Consider the following 17,500-nt stretch of genomic DNA (forward strand, 5'->3'; position numbering starts at 1 on the left):
GTGCCTTTTGAAATCCTTGACGCCAAAGAAAGTTATGTTAACTCACCGATACTGCTGCATACGATAACAAAGCAGTAGTTAAGGCAATAGCCATTACAATTACAAATTTGGAGTAACCCAAATGTGGATAAATTGTAAATAATTGTAACTAAGTAAATTTAAAGCCTTATAATATTTATTAATGAGTAACAATTTTCTTTTTATATATATATATTTACGTAGGAGCCAACGTTTTAATAATTCTGTTCCAAATTATTTTTTTTTTAGACAACCCACATCGACTAGGGTTCTCAAAGTTTGTAAAATTATTTTTCAAAAAATGGAATGAAGTTATTGTTGTTGTTGTCGTTCTTATTGTTATTTTTGTTGGAGTGTTGAAGCCTTAATGTCACTGTTTTCGATAAAACAAAGATACGTTGTGGAATGCGCAGAGACAATGGCCGTTTTCATACCGGAGACGCATAATCTGTCCAAACGGATTTTTCATCTGGCGTGTTATTCGTTTAGTATAAAGACGAGTGGCACAAGACGCACTGAATGTTTCTGGACGAACTATACACTTCAGTACGTTCGAAGACGTACGAAACTGCATAGTTTGTCCAGACGCATAATGCGTCCTCAAACCGTTTCTATACCAGACGAAATTAACAGATGTAGAAAATTATGTTTGCCCAAGTTCGTCCCAGACCGATTGATATGCGTCTCTAGTATAAAAACGGCAATCTTGTAATAATATTAAGAACTTTCTTTAGTCAATGAAATGTAAAATAAAATAACTCAGTTAGGAGTGTCAGAAGACAACTTAGAAAGTCACAGGGTAGCGTTGTCTAGGGAAGCGTTGTGCCCGAAAAGACATTTAAGAAATCGCAATTTGACTGGTCTTTTGACAAGTTTTCAAAATAACAAAAAGCAAAAATGTGTGTGAAGTTTGACGAATTAAGACTTCTCTGTTCTCACGATACAGAGAGAATTGTGACACCCAAAAAAGACCCGAAAAGTTTTAGGACTTTTGCCTCCTGCCTTCTGAAACGAGTCTAAGTTACGTTGCCGCTATGCCGGGTACCGTCGTGTACTGTAATAAAAGCTGTCGGAAACAACAATAGCTGTTGCAAATTCAAATAACAGCTGTCGTGATTTGTAATAACGTACTTAACATACTCCCACCTGTATCGATATTGCGCAACTCTACCTTTTGTAATCACGTTCAATTCACACAACCTAGTCATGCGTAACAATACGTATGCTTGATTTCAGGAAATGAGTCCCCGCTCACCCCCCGGTCTCTTCTCAGGAAGGTAAACCGGATCGGAGTGAGCCCGCGGAAATTGAGTCTAGAGAGGATTGCTCTCCCCAAGATGGTCGATTTTTATTTGCTGCAGTTACGCTGCTTTTTAATTGAGATTTCATAACACTACCTTTCAAACCTTACGAAAAATTTCAAGGTTTTCCCTTTAATTTGAAATAAATAAGAGTGATAAGGGGAAAGGGCTTAAACGAACTACCTTCCTCAAGAAGGGAGTCCTCTCTACCGATTTCATATTTAATCGACTCGTTCGAAGGACATTCATGCTGCTTCTTTGAAAACTACAACCTAGCCTCCGCCATCCATCCAAACTGACTGGCGAGAGGGGCAACCAGGGCGGGATTTCAGTAGAGCTACGGTTGGCTAAGTAGCTAGAGAGAGCTGGAAGGGAAAAGAAAGAAGGTTAGCTCTCGATCAGCCATCAGGTTCAAAGGTTTGGAGTCTTGATAGTAAGACTTAGCCTGAGCCAAGACGGAGCCCTCTAAAAAGTGTACAGTCGAGGTGCCAGCCAAGTGAAAACGTCGCCCGCAGCATTCAAAATTCATACGTAATTGACGGCTTCCCTTAGGTAAAGGGGGCTCTCGAAGCCGGGTTTCGGTAGGACTACCGTTGGTTAAAGAAAGAGAGAAGGAAGGGAAGGGAAGAGAGAGAAGGTTAAGGTTACGATAAAAGCCCGGGCAAATGGCGTCAACATCTGTTTGCCCTCCTCTTTCTTCCTTGCATACGGAATCCGCGCCCGCGGTAAGCCGCGGCAGTCAAAACTGTGCTGTCCGGTCAATCATTTTCCAGATCTCAAAGTGCCCTTGGACGTGAGGGACCTGGGGTGGCGGTAGGGGGGATGAAGGGTTTAATAGCTGAAACAACCCAAACCTTTAGGCCTAAACAATATGCTTTAGATAATGTTTAGGCCTAAGGTTAGCATTTTTGTATGGGTGTGGGTTGTTTCAGTTTTGTTGTTTTAGGCACCTCACGTCCAAGGGTACTTTGAGATATGGAAACAAGTCTTTACCTTCACGAGAAACGGTGCATTTTTGTGCGTGAATGACGTTGTTGTCGATCTACCCTGTCGAAAGGAGGCCACCAAAGTCTTTTTACGCGAAGTTAACACAAATAAATACATTTAAATGGTTTTCTGGTCCTTTAACTGCGAACCTATTGACGTGACGTCGGATAGCACAGTTTTTCCCGCTCGCTGAATTGTGATTGGTCAATTTAAATTTCAGTAGCTCTCCCCGTATGCAAGGTTTCAAACGTGTTTCAATCATGTTGAAACAAAGTTGAATCCATATTGAATGAACAGCATTTAAACTTTGCTTCAACAACCATTCAACATTTTTTTTGTTTTCGCGAATGTTGAATGAGGTTGACGCCGTTTATCCCCCTCTTTCAACATTGTTGGGTTTGAGCGTGCGCACTAATCGGTCTCTCCATGACGTATCCATGTCCGTATCCATAGTAACAGCCGCGGCTGCAGCCTGGGACTGCATACCAGGCCTCTCGTAAACCTTGTTGAATCAAATATTGATGATGTGTTGAAACCGTGTTTGCTCACCCCGGCAGTCATATCGTTCAACATCATTCAATAGAACAGATGTTGAAGCAAATGTTGAAGCCGTCCGCCTGGGCCTAAAGAAAGCCAGTTTAGCCTCAGCCGAGACAGAACTCTGGAAAGGGTACAGTCGAGCTTCCAGCTAAGGGTGTAAACGCTTCATTTTGGCTTGTCTTTCATTTACCGGATCCGAAATAATTAATGTTTATGAAACAAAAGAACAAAGCGAACATAACAATACCTGATTAGCAAGGCCTAATTGGAACAACAATGGTTCTTTTGTCGTCCGCCATTTTAGTCCGGCATATGAAAGTCTACCCAGTGGCACATTTTTCGTGTCTTCACCGTTTCTGATATTTGTTGTGAAGGAATTGCAGAATCGCATTGACCATAAAACCTCCTTTAGGGTGAAATTTATTTTGTGCGGTACAGGTGGTCTCTCTAACATTTCTGCTTCAGGCGAGTCAGCAAGAAAAACGAAGCTATGGCAATTGGCCAGCACTGAAATAACTTTGCACTTAAAGTTGATTACCTGTACGTGAGTCGCTAAAAGAAGAAATACTAAAGGATTGGGGTGGTTTCTCATTTGAACGAATCATGGCAAAACAGGAAAAATGCTAAATATCGCAATGACACCTTGGATTATCACAATTCACGACCACCTTTATAACTGTTACAATTAACGACGAGAACGTTATTGCAAATCATAAGAACTGTTATTCTAAGATAGGAAGGCTGTTGTTTGTTTGTTTGTGAACTTTATTTCAACACGGTATATTCATCAGTTATTAATTCATATGTAATTACATAATTAAACTAACTAATCTAACTAACAATATCCAATCCTACATCTAATCCAAAACCATAAAAAACTGCTTTACATGAATGCCGTGTCTAAAATACAAAAATTACTTAAGAGGATAAAATGAGTTGAGTAGATGACTAAAGTCACTTAAAGATTCTGCCCGCCGCAGATCAGAAGGTAAACTGTTCCAAAATACCGCACCACTAGTGACTGTAACTAAAGCTGTTTTTTAAAAAGTTGGTGCGGGGCAATGGAACAGCAAGTTTGTTTACTGAGTCCCTTAGTAGATATTCAGTTACATCAGAACGGTTAACAAACAGCTCACTTAGATACTCGGGTGTAAGACCATTTAAGGATTTAAATACCATAATAGCTTTCTGTATTTCACGCTGAGAACTTAATTTTCTCCACCCAAGTTTACTAAATAAATCTTCAACATCAGTGTCATGACTGGAAAAAGTTAAAATTCGGGCAGCACGATTTTGTAGCTTCTGCAATTTATTTGAAAGCGTTAAGTTGCAGTTTCCCCACACAACACTGGAATAGTCAAAGTGTGGCCTCACTAAGACATTGAAAATAATCTCCAGAGTTTCAAAAGGGACAAAAGAGCGGATTCGCGCCAACACCAGAGGCAACTTTCTTAATTAACTTCTCAATGTGAGAGCCCCAAGATAGATTTTCATCTATATAGACACCTAAGGATTTTGCAGTAGATACTTGATTAACAGGAACACCGCCAATGGTAAGATGCGGAGGTCTCGGTAAAGTATTTAATCGCTGCCTTGAGGCAACTAACATAAATTCAGTTTTAGTTGCATTCAATGCAAGCAAATTATTGACTGACTCGAGATCTCGATTAAAAGTCTCGTCTATGGCGGTTATATCATTGCTTGAAAATGTTAGATGCGTATCATCTGCGTACATCCTAGGCTGCGAGCTTAACAAACAGTTCGATAAGTCATTAATATATATCAGGAACAATAATGGACCCAAAATTGTTCCCTGAGGTACACCGCAACTAAGAGGTAGCTTATCAGATAAGCAACCAACAACAAAGCATTTTTGCTGACGGTTATCCAGATATGACTTAAATCAATTTAGTGAATTCCCTTGAACACCATAGGAACTTAGTTTATATAACAGAATGTCATGATCAACCGTATCAAACGCCTTTTTAAGATCAAGGAAAACAACAGCATTTACATTTCGTTTATCAATATCATAAGCCCAATTATTAGTTGCATCAAGTAAAGCTGTGACCGTTGAGTGAAGAGATCGAAAACCTGATTGATGTGTGGCGATCATGTTATTATCAGAGAGGTAAGCATACAGTTGGAGATACAACGGAGATGATTGAAATGGGACGATAATTATTCATATCCGCTCTTTCACCTTGTTTGAACAAGGGAATGACTTTGGAACACTTCCACTCTTCTGGGAAAACTCCAGTGATTATCGATGCAATTTACAACGACTTTTGTTGCAATTAGAGACAGTTATTGAAATTCACAACATTAGGGAGGGCATCAACAAGAAAAACAGCATCGCCGACAATAGGGAAGCAGCGTAGTCCAGTGGTCGGGTTCAAATCTCGTTCTAACCTCTGGGGCCCGTTTCTCGAAAGTCCCGAAACTTTACGGGCCATTTCGGGTGTCACAATTTTTTCCTCTGTATCTCAAGAACGGAGATGATTTAAGTCGTCAAACTTCACAGTTATTTTTCTTTCTGTTACCTTGAAAACACGTTAAAAGATTGGCTTCTCAAAACAAGTGGTTGGCAGTTTCAACCACTGGAGAGTACCGTGTCACCTTTGAGTACTATTGTAAGCATTCGGCGGCTTTGTTTGAAGAAGGAGTAGGTTTTAATCTTATCCGATAACATGAAAGTAAGTGAATCAAGAGATGCAAAGGCCGGTCCGAGTTCCAGTTGTTTGTCAAAGTGCGGATAACCTATATACTTATTTTTAATTTTTTTCCTTAATGTAAACCTTAGCTAAGGCACGAACACGAAAAAAACACTCTATTCACTTCATTTTTTCGCTTGGCCAAAGGAATCTCCAACAGATTCAGGTACGTTTGACGTCTGACATTAAAAACAAAAAAAAACCCAAAAAAAGAATAAATTTAGCATTGCGCTTGCGCGAAGCTGCAACAATGCACCTAATTAGATGCATGCCTACTTTTGACATCCAACACGTAGTTTCTCTTTAGGTTTAGTAAGCCTTTAAGTTCTCTTTGCTCCCTATTTCCAACAATAAGGTTGGGGTACAGGCTCGCGTTATTTTTAGCATAGCTGTTTATCCTTACTTGAGGAGCAACATTTGGGAGACACTTTACGTCTGTATTCCCAGACACGAGTGATGTTGATGTTGATGTTGGGGAGAAGAGCAAGTGGACACTTCGTGACTCTAGACTGCTAGCAGTCCCTTCTTAGTCAATCCACCCGCCGTACTATGTCATGCAATCGAGTAAAATGACCGAGGGAGGCCATTTTACTAGATTGCTTGACATAGTGCGGAAGGGTCGACTGACCAAGGAGTGCCTGCTAGCAGTCTATCGTGACTCTTGTAAGGAAGATATCTGTTTACAAACATTGATGTCAAATTTCTTTTGATGTTCAAATGGTCCAACCACCGAACAAAAGAACCCTTTGTTTCGGCATCCAATAAGGCTGTGGTTGGCACAGTAATATCCATAGGTGACGTCATCGATATCTTCACTATTGAAATTCGCGTGCATGTATTTCTGGAAGAATCTCCAAACGGCAGGCTACTTCGTGTCATACTAGCATGAAAAATTTCTTATTCTAACTGGCATGTCTCTCTCTTTCGAGAGGTTGCTCAATATCTGTAGCTGACAGGCGAGCAATTTCCGTACTAGCAGAGGTCTCTTTTCTTTTTCCGTTAGCTTGGCTGACGAGTACGGGAAAAGAGACTTCTGCCATGGGTCGAAACTCACTTTGATCCAACCACCGTCCACAACCTTCGACGGCGCTCGTCAAACCGCTTGCCCCATGACATGTTTGCTGACTGTGACTGGAGCTCGCTGTATCCCACGCATTTCTTTATGATGATTCCGCTGTTGTTAAGTGAGCCCACACAACACGAAGTATCACGTGAGGATTCGGTCGCTAAGTACCCGCCGCGCATGCTCAACACAGTGAGTTTCGACCCATGGCAGAGGTCTTTTTTCTCGTACTCGTCAGCCTAGCGAACGTAAAAGAAAAGAGGCCTCTGCTAGCAAGGAAGCAAGAAATGAGCTAATGTGAAACAATTTTTTTAGTCCATTTTGGACAAACTGCAAATGCCGTAAACACGATCCTTAGTCCTGAATCTACGCACCACCCTCGGTACCCTTGGTTCAGCCACTGGAAAACTTGAACCATTTACAGACTTCAAAAAAGTTGGTAAAATCTCTGTTAAATGTCCACATTTTCTTTGTAAATTACAATCTCTGTAAATTTGCACACTTACAGAGATTTTGTAACTCCATAAAAAGTCTGTAAAATTTAACACATTTTCGTCCTTACGATGACATAAAATGTGTACAAAATCTCAATAAAATCTATGTAAATTGAAGGAAAAATTTACAGAGATTTTATGCGATAAGTACAAAATGTCTGTAAAATCTCTTTACTTTCTCTGTAAAATTTACACGAGAAAAAATCTCTGTAAATCCATCCATATAAAATGTCAGTGTTATCTCTGTAAAAAGTGAGTGAGAAGAATGCATGAAATGTCTATAAAATGTCTACAAAAACCCTCAAAAAAACTGGAGGGGAAAAGTATGTGAAATGTTTTTAAAATGTTGGTGTTTTAGTGCACAAAATCTCCGCAAAATGTTCACAGTATCTCTGTAAATTAAGTATTTAAAACCTGACAGAAGGCAGGAAATGTCAATAAAATGTCTGTAAAACTGGAGGGGTAAAGTATGTGAAATGTTTGTAAAATGTTGGTGTTTTAGTGCACAAAATCTCAGCAAAATGTTTACAATATCTCTGTAAATAATAGCATTTAAAACCTGACATAAGCCAGGAAATGTTAATAAAAAGAGAAATGGATGAAAGGTTAGTCGATTTTACGTAGAAAAAAGAACAAGTTCTAGAGTTTGTGAATGCATAAATTTTTATTTCAAATCTAAAAATAATCATTTGTTTGTATTACTTTCAATAGAATCTAAGTGTACCATAAAATTCTTGCAATAAGTTCAATAAAATAATTCAATTAATAACATGAGTTGCCATGGCAACTTTTTCTACAGTGCCAGAATGGTGTCCACTTTCGAAAAAACCCACGTCCTATGAATGCGATTTGTCAACCATGATTTATAGCTGATGAAATGGTACAATGTATACTTGTGAAACTTGGGAATAATTCCACTTGTGTTTTGTCCAAAATCAAATATTTTTTCTTGCCTTAAGGTTTATGAAATTATTTGATTTTGGACAAAGCATGTGTGAAATTATTCCCTAAATTCACTCATCACTATTTGATAACCCATACGAATTCATCAAATAAGGAATAAAATATATGTAAGGGATTTCATTATTATTAAATAAGTATAAAAATCTGGCTTATGTTACCCCAATTACAAATAAAGTTGTTAGAAATGGGCACGGCTTATCTGCGGGAAGATCTGAAAAAGGCTGCCTCTGGTGGCCAGTTTTCCATCTTTGCATCCACTTTTATGCCTAGTTGCATGTACTAAGCTACAAACGTTCCGCTCATGTTCTTGTTGTAATGCAAAAAAATCTATGGCAAAACTGTGTTTAAGAAAGTCCTGTCAACAAATATCAGAAAAAGATCAATCATATGTCCAAGTTGGTAAAAACGATGTTCATTACATTAAAGTGCTAAAATTAAATTAAAGTATTTTCCGTTTCAATATTAGTGAATAGTGAGTTAACGTTCGATGAACAGTGGATGAACTTGACTTCTAAAGACTAGACTTTGGATTTCTTTTGTTTTCTGTCAAAAAACGTTTTTCCGTAAATTTGAGCTGGTAAGGTCAGGGTGCAGCTTAGCTCCGGGTTTACAGTTCACCTGCCAGTTCAGTTGGGTAATACCAGCATACTAAAACAAATTAACCGCATGGATTACCTGCATGGGTACACCAACTTTTCAAGTTACATCAAACTGTATATGAGGTGTGCCACCCGCCAGTTCCGATGAAAAATACTACAAATTAGTATACTATGACAAATTAACTGCATGGTTAGACCGAATTTACAAGTTACATCGAACTGTATGAGGTGTGCCACCCGCCAGTTCAGATGAAAAATACTACAAATTAGTATACTATGACAAATTAACTGTATGGTTAGACCGAATTTACAAGTTACATCAAACTGTATGAGGTGTGCCACCCGCCAGTTCCGATGAAAAATACTACAAATTAGTATACTATGACAAATTAACTGCATGGTAAGACCGAATTTACAAGTTACATCGAACTGTATGAGGTGTGCCACCCGCCAGTTCAGATGAAAAATACTACAAATTAGTATACTATGACAAATTAACTGTATGGTTAGACCGAATTTACAAGTTACATCAAACTGTATGAGGTGTGCCACCCGCCAGTTCCGATGAAAAATACTACAAATTAGTATACTATGACAAATTAACTGCATGGTTAGACCGAATTTACAAGTTACATCGAACTGTATGAGGTGTGCCACCCGCCAGTTCCGATGAAAAATACTACAAATTAGTATACTATGACAAATTAACTGTATGGTTAGACCGAATTTACAAGTTACATCAAACTGTATGAGGTGTGCCACCTGCCAGTTCCGATGAAAAATACTACAAATTAGTATACTATGACAAATTAACTGCATGGTTAGACCGAATTTACAAGTTACATCGAACTGTATGAGGTGTGCCACCCGCCAGTTCCGATGAAAAATACTACAAATTAGTATACTATGACAAATTAACTGTATGGTTAGACCGAATTTACAAGTTACACCGAACTGTATGAGGTGTGCCACCCGCCAGTTCAGATGAAAAATACTACAAATTAGTATACCATGACAAATTAACTGCATGCTTAGACCGAATTTACAAGTTACATCGAACTGTATGAGGTGTGCCACCTGCCAGTTCAGATGAAAAATACTACAAATTAGTATACTATGACAAATTAACTGCATGGTTTTTAAGTCACAAGGGAGAAGCATAAATCCACAAAACGCCATTCAGGGAACGTTTTCCAGAGACTTTGCCCCGCCCCGTACGAGACATCGAGATGTCTCATACGGGATGTCAATGTCATTTCAAGTAATGTCCTTGATGGAAGGAAAAAGACTTAGCGATAACTGTAAGCTACTGTAAGAAAAACAAAAGCGGTGCATTAATACTATTTTTTTCTGGTAATCCCAGGGCGTTCTCCTATTCCAACACAGCAATGAGTTCATAGATTGAAGGGCGTTTGTCCCGAGGTCTTCATTTTATTTTTGACACACCCGCCCGGATTCTCCAAAATTACTCGTTTAGCAACTCTCAGTGAATTTGCAGTCCTCATGGGTAGCAAGTCTAGAATATCGAATACTATTTTTCTCCGAAATGGTTGATCATTTGGGGACTTGGTCGAGGAGAACATGTAAGGAGAATATATGTTGATAGAACGGAAGGTGTTCCACTGTTTTTCTATAATTATCAGCTATTGTTTTCAACGGTTCGCTCTCCTCTTTCACAATCAAGATTCGACACCAGCTTTTAAGAGATTTGACTATATTATCTCCTGCAGATTGGCCCTGTATCAAAGAAAACAAAATTAAGGATATTAATGTTAACTGATTTTCCTTCAGGTTACACAAATACATGTACATAGAAAATTGACTGAGTACCCAAGAGAGACAGAATTACCAGTTGGTACAAAATAATAATGATTACAAAAATTGGTTCTACCTTCAGAAAATAATAGTCCAAAACTAGGCTGACTACCCAAGAGAGACAGAACTCGTTAGTACAAAATAATAATAATTTATAAAATTATTTACAAAACTGGTTCTGCCTTCAGATAACAACAGTCCAAACTATACTGACTACCCAAGAGAGACAGAACTCATTAGTACAAAATAATAATTATTACAAAATTGGTTCTGCCTTCAGATAACAACAGTCCAAAACTGGACTGACTACCCAAGAGAGGCAGAACTCGTTAGCGCAAAATAATAATTATTACAAAATTGGTTCTGCCTTCAGATAACAACAGTCCAAACTGGACTGACTACCCAAGAGAGACAGAACTCATTAGCACAAAATAATTATTATTACAACATTGGTTCTGCTTTCAGATAACAACAGTCCAAACTGGACTGACTACCCAAGAGAGACAGAACTCATTAGCACAAAATAATTATTACAACATTGGTTCTGACTTCAGATAACAACAGTCCAAAACTGGACTGACTACCCAAGAGAGACAGAACTCATTAGTACAAAATAATAATTATTACAAAATTGGTTCTGCCTTCAGATAACAACAGTCCAAAACTGGACTGACTACCCAAGAGAGACAGAACTCATTAGTACAAAATAATAATTATTACAAAATTGGTTCTGCCTTCAGATAACAACAGTCCAAACTGGACTGACTACCCAAGAGAGACAGATGGCTAGCTCTACTACATAACAGTACATGTACAGGGTTCTCCCTAGTTTTCAGCGCAACATGTATGGCACCTGAATTTTTTTTTTCACACCGGTAAAGCAATTGGTTAATGTTGGAGGTTCTGCAAAGGATAAGCGACTTCTGAGCGTTTGCAGGCGGTAATAAGTGCTCTTACAAGCAGTAAATTAAATTTTACAGGTAGCTTTATCAATGTTTCATGAAAAATGCTAGTAATGCAAATGCTTTTGAGTAGTCTACTATGGAATACCCCACAAGACAACTGAATTTTTTTTGCTACAGCTCACATACATGTACATGCAAACAAGCATGTGACAAGTAACAAGCGAGAAAGCTTGTATACCATGTCATAGGAAATAGTTACATATCACCCTGCACAAGCAATGTGGAATACAGCCGAATATATGCTGTGCAGTTATTGACTGATTGGTTAAATCTTTTTATGACTTGATATAAAGGGCTTCACATTACTGAACATGTGACATTGTTTGCACAAGGAGCCAGAGCCAGCCAAATTTTTGCGCGGCCCATCAAAGAAATTTGAACGCAAGGTTAAATTCCTAGAATACTTTTTCTCACAGTCCAGGAACGAAGGTGTGAAAAAGTAACGTGATCCCAAACCACACGTCAATAATAATAACACCGTAACTGTTCATTAAAGTTGTTAAGATCGAGATCACGTAGTGCAGTATGACACAGGAATAAAAATAGTAACAGTAGAACCGAAAGAGTTAATTCTTCATGTGTATCGTTCCATGTCTGTTTATATTATTTTCTCGTCATCATGTCACACACCAGGCAGTTACTTTAATGTTTAACCCCTCATTTCACAACAAAAGTAAATGCGATATTGCCAGGCTTGCGGATTTGTTTAATCTAACAGAAGTACCGCTAAAAGAGAGGGCCTACATGTATTTTCGTCACAATGAGAAGATATGAGCTTCCGCGTTTACTGGCTTGACGGCGCAGGATACATTGTGTAAAACTGCTTTAGTTGGGCAGCGTGCTGGCAGTCGTTGGGGAACGACAAGCACTGATCAGATCGAGAAGTCTTCTTCAATGGGAAGAGGGTGAGTGGTCGCGTAGACGAGAATTTCAACTTATATGGTGGCCCAATGTCTATTCGCAAGCAAAATACTGGACATTTGCGACAGATATTCTTTCTCGGACACACTGCACTCGTAAATTAACTCATTCATGAGGATTTGGCGTAGTAACGTTTAGGTCTAGTGAAGAACTTATAAAAAAGGGCACTAGAATTCTCCTTCCCTCTTTCTCCTCTGATGAAAAGACAATAAAACATGTGCAATATATAGGATATGCAATTTAAACAATAAAAATTGTCAATGTCAAGTGTTTGTCTCTCTGTAAAGAATTCTCTATAGGATAGACATTGAAAGCTATTTTGTTCAGAAAATTGTTTCATTCATAAAAGGAGTAATTTTCAATAATGTACATGTACAAACATTACCGTGACTTTCTTTCACTGAGCTTGTGTTGCCTGAAAATAAACCTAAATGGTATGATATGAAACACCAAAAGCACCCATTGAATGAAAGTCAGTATACATGTAGATAGTTATAAACTGCATGACAACGACAGTGTCAGCAATTATTCGGTGCCCTTGAATTAAATTTGATTTTTGTCAGCCTTTTAAGGTGATCAGTTGTTTCTTTGTTGTACTTACAACTGTACATCCAGTGTAAAAAATATGGGAAACATAAAAATCCCAGTGAGTTAATAGATTGTATACCTCAGGTATATGCTACACAATTAATTATTAATAGCATAGCTGTAAATGTAATTTTGTATACTCTTTGGCATCAACTTTTAGGCCATGCTTTAACTTGCTTTTTCTGTGCACTTAGATCGCTTAGAAGTAATTCCAGGTTTCACCTGAAAGGATTGTGATTGTGCATAGACCTCAAAAACCCAACTCCTCCCACTCACCTCCCAAATACACAAGAATGTCAATTAAAATAGCTACAAGCTTCGTGTCCTTACTCCTGTTCCACTTAATTTTGTCAGATTTATCATCATTGTCTGCCACCCTTCATCTGGGATTCTGGCCTCAAAAGAACCCAGTCGGGAAGTCGAAATTTGTCCGGACATCCGGAACAATAACCAAGCGATCAAGTCCACAGAACCGCCTTATCTTGGACAATCAAAGAAATTGGATAATTTATATTTTGGTCAAATTGATGGAAATAAGATTTGTCATCAAGATACTTTAGTTGGGTGGGATTGACGGAGGTATTGACAATTAATGGGAGACCAAAGCGAGATAATCTCCCAGGCGGTTTCTTCTGAAGTGTAACCGACCTTTCAGTGAAATCTAGTGTCAAAGGAGTAATCTTATTAAGCGCCCAGTCCAAAATTTAGCTCGCTCTGGCTCCTCGTGCATGAGAAACCAGTGAAGGTACATGTAGGTATAGAGGTGACAAGGGAGTAACTACAGAATAACCGGCCACTATTGTGCTCTTGTAGTGGCATCGTTTGAAGAACAAGGCATCTGCAAGTGGCGAATAAGGGGCTGGGTATACAGAGATCCATATATTACATGTAATTCCCTATTCGTTATTATTGTTATTGCCTTAAATGGCCTTAATACAATATAAAGTAAAATTACTAAGGGAGTAGGTCTGCAAAAGTAATGACTGTGCTGAGGCCCTCCTTGGCGTTTTGGGAAACGAGGGAAGATGGCTATTTTGAACTGGGGAACGGAGGAAAAATGACAAAATGTCTTAGGAACAAGGCGACATAAACAATTTTAGGGAGCAAAAAGCCGGGTACAAGTTTGAAAGTAAATTGGGCGGGGAACAAGGGAACAAAACTTTAAAATTTTAAGCCATTTAAACTTAAATCAGGTTTGTAAGTAAGATGACGACTTACCGAAAACACCTCCGGCAGTCTTTTGCTTTTCGGATCTTTTGAATCTTCCCGCCCATTCGCTAAATGTAGCTGTTCGGCCAGGCCACCCTTTGTTCCAAACGTTCGTAGAACTCCCTTTACGTTTTGAAGAAGGTCTCTATTTTTGCCATGAAGTCTTCACCGATTAACCCTTTCGGAGACTGTCTGAGGTTGAATCATGTCTTTGTGGCGAATGCTGATTATCTGACCTGAATTGTCGTTGCCCTTTCTTCCGGATTCCGTCGATGTTTACTGGGTTTATTTGGTGGAATGCGTGCTATTTCACCCGCACAAAATGTTAAGGAATCGCAAAGATCCAATTTTGGTCGTACAACAAGGGAAAAAGAGAGGAAGAGCACATGCATTGATCGCCCGCGCGAAAACCAAACCGATAATTCAAACCGATCTCGTTCCCAGAGTCTTTGCGGCGGGGCAATTCATAATGGCGGACAAAGTTGTTGCATCATGTAATTATTGTGAAATGTCCACAATCCATCTCTTTGTGCCAACATCCAATCACAACCCGTTGCGAGCCCAGTGCGATTCCTGGGGCGCTTTCATTTTGGGTGGAAAAACCGGGGAGAATTTTCTGCTTTAAAGGTGCAGAGCAAATTTCCTCAATCAAAATATGGAACGGGGAAAAATGTGTTCCTTTTTAGATTTCCTTTTCTGTTTTGCTCAAGAGACTGGATACTAATCATTTAGAATAACAAATATGGCTGCCGGATTTTCGATCATTACTTCATAAGAAGTAATTCTCACCTGCAGCTACGGGCTATGAAAGCACCCACGTTAATTGACTGAAACCCGCACGATTAATTTGGGCAGCTAAACACCAATGTTTTTTTTTTTTTTCTTTTTTCAAGGAGCATGGTAAAGTTTGCTTACTAGCCTACATTACTTTCTCAATTTCATTCTGTGCTGGGACTCCTATATCACAAAGGCCTTGATTTACATGTTATTTGCATGATTCATCCCAGCAATTTACATGAAATTTGCACACAAAAACTATTTTATGGCCGGGTTGTGTCAATTTACATAGATTTTATGGCCTTTGCAATTGTTGTAAACAATTAAAACGGTCTAATCTTGTGAGGCCCTAAGTACCCGTTTATTTGGAGAAAAATTGTCCCGGGAAGAAGGGTCACTCGCTGACCGGAGTTACCCTGGACCAGCCAACTTTTCCTACATTTCCCCATAAAATGCGGTTTAAGTAAACTGTTTACATGAGGAAAAAAAATGGCTCGGCTAGAAGGGAAACCCACCTAGCCGGGTCATCCTTTGTCAACGGTAGGGTCGCCCTCCTGGCCAGGCCAACTTTATTCCATGTAAACACTTTGGCTCGCTCAGTGGAGTCAACTTGGTCGAGGCAAGATGATGAGAGAATGCACGAGTGCTATCTTCCCAGTCTCCTGATGATCGAAACTGAGCCGGGCAGCTCTTGACTCAGGGAAAAAGGTTAGTTCTTTTCTCACATAAACGCTAGCTAAAGACCCGGCTGGGAGGGTGACCATCTTCCGAGGACAACTTTTCTCCATATCAACAGGGCCTAAAACTTGATCCAAGTCGAACTATTAAAACACATACCGATAGGCATTTTATAGGTTCCAACCGGCGAACTTTTGATAAACCGAGCTCAGTGCAACATGCAGGGCTAATTCAACAGTTTCCTACATGATTTAATTAGGTAATAAATATTTGACACTCAAAATCATCGTGAACAGGGCATACTGATCCAAAATCATTTGGTAACTTAGACAGGACACGCATGATCATGATAAAGCGCAATTTACAGACATTTTATGAGACATGACCAAACGGCGTAAAATCTTTGTAAATTTTCGATTTATAGACATTTTTGCAAGATTTTATAAAGTCTGTAAATTTCAAGTATTTCCTCTTGCTGTAACTCCAATAATTTATAAACATTTTACAGACATTTTATAGAGCTTTACTCAACAAAACTCTGTAAAATATCTGTAAAATAAATTTACAAAGATTTTATATTTATGGGGTTAAGTGTTAAAGTCTGTAAATTTATTATTTACAGACATTTTATGAAGTCTGTAAATGGTCCAAATTTTCCAGTGAGCTGATGGGGTTTTCTGCGAAAATATAGGATTTAAGAATTTGTGGTGAAAGCCCGTCTGTCTTGAGTAGAAAAATTTGTCTGCAGATGGTGTTTGGTCTTAATTGCCAACGAGCAACCCGAGCGAAGACGCGACGCGGCCAGCTTAATGCCGCGCGAAGTATTGCAGTAGGCAGAAAAATTCTCGATCATGCTGTGAAAGTTAAGTGTAATGTAAGGTTAAGGAAGCTCGAAACAGTTTCTCCTTTTTTCAAACAAATAAACATATTCTGTTTTTAGATACAGTTAGGGTAATCACATCAAGACAATTTGGCCAGGGTATTAAGTATCCATCATAGATTTCTCACATCACATTTTCCTCCAAAATAACGTTACCATGGCAACGATATAAGGCATTTCTTTGAGCCTTATAATCAAGATATATTGTCTTTTTTGAAAAAAACGGGACGGTGAAATCTTCCCATTGAGCGTTACTAGATAATGTTAAAAATAATCTCTAAAATATTTAAAATTCAACAAAATCTGTAGGTTCAGTTTTTCAGAAAAATAAGTTTTTTTGAAATGTGTTGCTAATTTCTTTTTTCACCAACAGAGTTTTTTTTAAATTTGAAAGACAAACGTTTTAAATTAATTTAAGCTAACATGCAAAAAATTAAAAAAATTCGCCGTCCGGAAGCAGAGATATAAGCGAGTAAAGTTGCAAAATCAGGAAAAAATGATGGGGTTATAGTGATCAGTCAAAATTGATTTTAAAATATTTATGAAAGTGAAGTAGACTACTGCACGACCGATATTCGCGTTGTTTTATCAGTCGTGCACTAGTCTACTTGACTTTCATACATATTTTTCCTGCATTAGTTAAAATAAAATGGCGACAAAAACGCCGGGGAAAAAATTCCAGGCCGGCAAATGAATGGCACATTTATTTCCGAATCATCATGAAACTTTAAAGAGAAGTGAGCGGGAGGATCAAAAGCTCTGGAAAGGCTTATCGAGTAGTGGCGGAAAGTTTGGAAAACTAGAGGACGAACCGTTGCGTAAATTTAATGGGGCTGTTTTTTTTAGAAATCTTTTTCTTACCATACGAACTTAAGTTCGAAATGAATGCATGTTTTTGAAGTTCTCTTCGTTTACTTTTGTGAAAATAGAGCAGTATTTTGGTCCTCGTCCGCTGTGCTGATCTGCGTGGAAACAACGAGCGATTAAA

At 38.6% G+C, this 17,500-nt stretch overlaps 1 protein-coding gene and 1 long non-coding RNA gene across 2 annotated transcripts in view; one reads left to right on the forward strand and one right to left on the reverse strand.

The window, feature by feature from the left end:
• LOC137968034 (neuropeptide SIFamide receptor-like) overlaps positions 1 to 17,500 on the forward strand; it is a 270,910-nt gene that overhangs the window by 193,850 nt on the left and 59,560 nt on the right. The window lies entirely within an intron of this gene.
• Positions 9,601 to 14,381, reverse strand: LOC137967285 (uncharacterized). The gene is made up of 3 exons (XR_011116513.1): positions 14,187 to 14,381; positions 13,299 to 13,449; positions 9,601 to 10,416 (listed from the first exon to the last, which is right to left on the reverse strand). It is a non-coding gene; the product is annotated as an uncharacterized lncRNA (long non-coding RNA).

Source organism: Montipora foliosa, chromosome 8 (assembly GCF_036669935.1).
Source record: "Montipora foliosa isolate CH-2021 chromosome 8, ASM3666993v2, whole genome shotgun sequence".
Lineage (NCBI taxonomy): Eukaryota > Metazoa > Cnidaria > Anthozoa > Scleractinia > Acroporidae > Montipora > Montipora foliosa.